Here is a 4,482-nt window from a genome sequence, read left to right on the forward strand (position 1 = left end):
TCTCTCCTTTCCAACTGTTGAATTGTTGGGAGACAGATTTTGAATGACCCAGTTTAGGTCAGGATACTACCTATGAATTAATTAATAGTATGGCCAGAGTGCCTGGTTTCTTAGCCTAAATATGGCTCCTGAACACGCAGACCTGTATGTAAAAGATATCCTCATAGCAGAATGAATTAGTGTGAGCTGAGTGCACCCTCTTCGTAATACTATTTATCTATTTTTATATAATAAATTGCTACAAATATAATGGCTTAAAGCAACATTTATTTATATTGAACAGTTTCTGAGAGTCAAGAATCTGGGCATGGCTTTACTGGATTAGGACTCTGCTTCATGGTCTCTCCATGAGGCTGCAATTAGGATGTCAGCCAGGGCTGGGGTCTCATTCAAAGGATTGACTACAAAAGAAGCTGCTTCCAGGTGGAGAAACTGATGGAATTCAGTTTCTTAAGGACTGTTTGGATTGAAGGTCTCAGTTCCTGTCTCGTTGTTGGCTATACCTTGCTGGGTGAAGATCTCTCCAAAATGGCATCTTGCTTCATTAACTTGTATAAGCCAAGAATGCACCATAAAGAATCTTCTAGTGAGAGGGAAGTCATAATCTTATCTAACTTAATCATGGAAACAATATTCTGTCACATTCGATGTATTTTGTTGGTTAGAAACAAGTCATAGGTGCTGTCTACACTCAAATGAGAGGATCATGTAAGGGTGTGAATACCAGGAGGCAGATAACTTTGAGAGATGGTGCCTACCACGTGTCCCATAAGTACTAAGAATCAACCATAAAGGCATTTTAATTAGTTTAGCAAGTATATCTAACATAAGGCACCATGTTAGATGGTTGAGGATTTTAAAAAAAGGCAAATTTTCCATCATTGTCCTTATAAAATTTGTAGTCTAGCATATGAATGAATAGACTTTTGAAACAATATACAAATAATAGTTCAGTCCATATTGTCCTCTATTTAAAACTTTTTTATTGCTTCATGTTGCTTTGAGACTAAAACACAATTTCATTATCATAGCTCAGCAGGGCCTGTGTTATCGAGTTCTTTTCTACTTTGACAATTTTATCATTTCCCACACTTTTTCACTATACTCTACCAATCTTAATATCTAACAAATCCTACGACGTGTATATTTGAAAATATAAAAAAAAAGTTAAAAAAAAAATGATGTCATTAAACTCCCACCATTACAACCTCAATCGTCCAAAGAATGTCTAGCTTTAAACAATATAATTTCATATTGTGACCACTAAGATAAACTAGTTCTCAAAATATACCCTTTGATAATGAACTGCATTATAGGACTGTGAGCTGTATGCTGGTTGATTGTCAAAAGCAGCCTTTCAAAGATGAATGTTTTTGGTTTAAAGAAGTAACACAACTGGACCTTAGAGTCCTTAGAACACTGGAGGAGTTGGAAGAACTCTTATAGGTTATGTATATCAACCTCATCTATTTATTGTTTAGTGTTTTTTTCTTCATCACATCATGTCTTCTTATAAGACAACAACAGAAAGAATTATTTATTTCTAAGAGAAGCTTCTTAGTAATTGTTTTTCATTCATCTTATGGCCACTTAATTGTGTAACTAATCAGAACCCGTTTTTTTTTTTTTTTATTTTGTCAAAAGACACATTTGAAGTCATAGCTACAATTCAAGCCTACATTCTTACTCCAAAGCTCATGGTCTTTTATGTGGAAGTTACATCTTTTTCCCTAAATCTCTCTGTCTTTACCTTAAAGTTCACTCATGTCAGTAAGATATTCTTGTATTACAAAAGCTTCTTTTCCTTTCTAGTTTAGAGTCCATCAAACTATGATCATTATCTATTTAAGGTTCTAGAAGAGTTGGCATGCCACAGATTGTTTCTCCTACACATTTTGTCCATTTCTTTTTGTTACTTTGATGTGAAGAATCTGATTCAAAAATTATGAATGGATAAGTAGAAAATTGTCTCTCTCTCTCTGCGCCCCCACTTCCTCCTTCTTCCCTCCCTCTCTTTCTCCTTCCTCCCTTTCTCCATCCCTTACTCTCTTCCTTTGTCCTCCTCCCTTTTCCTTGATTTCTCCCTCCACCATCTATGATATATGTGATATTTTCATTATAACTGTGTTCGAGTTAAAATGCATAAATTTGGAATGAAAAGATACTCAGATTTTATCAGAAAGTCTATAAAGTAGTTGAGAAATTATATATATACTTGTAGCCCTCCTTCTTTTTTCATAAAACTGCTTATGTCATTTGGGAATGATTTATTGATGTCTGATGGTATAGAAGAAGAAAAGAGAGAAGGAAAAGGGAAGGACAGAGAAGAATGACTTCATAATTAGCCTGAGGATATAGGATTTCTGAGTGTGAATTACATAGAGAGCAGCATTTCAGTCAAGTGAAAACTGACTTGGAAATGTATTTAGCCACAGATTTTAGGTTTCTAAGGGACTTTGATTTTTTACTTGTGCTATTTAAAGACGATCCCTCTCTGGGTGAGCCAAGTGAAGGCCAAAAGAACAAGGCTCCCCTGCCTCTCCTGAAAGCATTGAGATTTATTTCTCTGGGGTGGCCTGAGTGCTGATTGATTCCAACAAATCATCCTGCTTTCATTTAGAGATTAATATGTTAAAATATAACACCCAAAGAAAACTGGAGGAATTAATAATGATATATTTCGAGAACCATCTTACCATAAAATAAATTGAAAACATGGGGCCTATTGTATGTTTAGGTATGCAGAGAATTGTATGAGATTACCTAAAGGAATAATTTTGAAACCTAGGCCAGGGTGTTACACAATTAAAGTATCTCGATTTCACATAGATTTATGAGAAACCACCAGAGGAGTTACGTTTAGGATTAACAATCTGTGTTGTATAGATTTCCATTTTTGCTATTGGGATTTATATACATCAATCCCTTCCCATTTTAACATAATTTGTTCTCTTATTCAATTAATTCAGTAAATATTTATTGTGTGCTCAATATGTACCAGGTGCTTACGATAGAAAGATTTGTAAGTGTGGCATCCTGCTGCAGTAAAGTTATGGATTGTTGAGACTCTAAGTCTCTGAGGAAGCTTGTTCCTTCTCTTTGCCCCTCCCCCTCCCCTATGGGAGGAATAGAAGAAATGATGAAACAAGATTTAATACTAGTTTGGAAGTAAAAAGTATATCTGGAGTATAATTCACTCATCGATCATATTATTTAGTTTTCTCAAAATCATTCACTTCTGTGTTTGTAGATTTGAGCCAGATTTCTCCCATTGGCCCCTCCAGATCCCTTCCCAGCTTTAAGTGGTTTCCTTGATTTCTGGCTTCTTCAAGCTCGATTTTACCAATGGGAGGCCCTGCATATCAGAAGGAGGCAGGAGAATAAGGTCACGGTTTTGATTTCTTCCTCGGTGATCATCCTGCAATCATCCTGGTGTCTTTCCACCAAAGATCAATGCTGTTTTCTCCAGGCAGATTTTTTTACCCGATGGATTATGAGTTCCATTCACTGATCTCACTGTTGTCTTTGAGCTTCTGCATAGTAAAAGTTCTGCTGTCTCTTTTATTTTTATTATTTATTGTTATTTTTTTTTTTTTTAGCCTACACCACCGGACATTCCTAGGCGGTCTCCCATCCAAATACCAACCAGGTCTGACCCTGCTTAGCTTCCAAGATCAGGCGAGATCAGGCGCGTTCAGGGTGGTATGGCCTTAGTCTGCTGTTTCTAAGTGCTGTAGTATTCCTGTGGTTCCCCTATCTGCTACCTATGCTTTCGGAAATAGTTCCTTTGTAGATAAGTGTTCCTAGAATTTTTCTGTTTTGAATGATGGGACTCTAATTATTACAGTGTTCTTCAGTTATCTTATTGTCTTAATTGCTTTTTCAAAAACAATTTATGTGGTACATTTTTATTGTTTTTAAAATCAAAATTATAATTTTTAAACTATCTGAATCTAAATAAATATTACAAACATAAAAGTAATATTTTCTTAAACTAATAGATTTTTTCACCTATTTTCATATACTGTGTAATGATCATTAGTATAAACAACAAAAAATAGAGACTTCACATACAAAATGAGATGGATAAAATTGTCCCCTAAAGAGAAATAATTTTTTCTATGGCCTTTTTTTGCTATTTCTTGTTCTCGATTTACTTTCTCATTCTTCAAAACAAAAATGAAACAATACTACTTTTGTTTCTTATTTCAATATTATTATGGTCTTCTCTGACTTTTAATGGAGCGTATATAGTTTCAGTCTGACAAATCTGGCAGGATTTCTTAAAAGAAACAGAAGTAACGCTGACCAGCAGGTGTTTTGTTATTCTCACAGGACCAATCAAATGACTGAGTTAAAAGTTCAAATGAAGTTTAGCAAACTCGCTTCAGTCTAAAGAACATTTTTGTTAAGATGGCTCAACTAATATGAAACATAAGTCATGATAAATTAAATGGCTTTCTAATTCTCATGTGTTACAAA

At 34.8% G+C, this 4,482-nt stretch overlaps 1 pseudogene; it reads right to left on the reverse strand.

Annotated features, from left to right (window-relative positions):
• Nucleotides 1-3,597: 3,597 nt before the first annotated feature.
• LOC112475053 lies at nt 3,598-3,716 on the reverse strand (annotated as a pseudogene).
• Between the last annotated feature and the right edge of the window lie 766 nt (nt 3,717-4,482).

This window comes from Pteropus alecto, unplaced genomic scaffold (assembly GCF_000325575.1).
Source record: "Pteropus alecto unplaced genomic scaffold, ASM32557v1 scaffold7, whole genome shotgun sequence".
Lineage (NCBI taxonomy): Eukaryota > Metazoa > Chordata > Mammalia > Chiroptera > Pteropodidae > Pteropus > Pteropus alecto.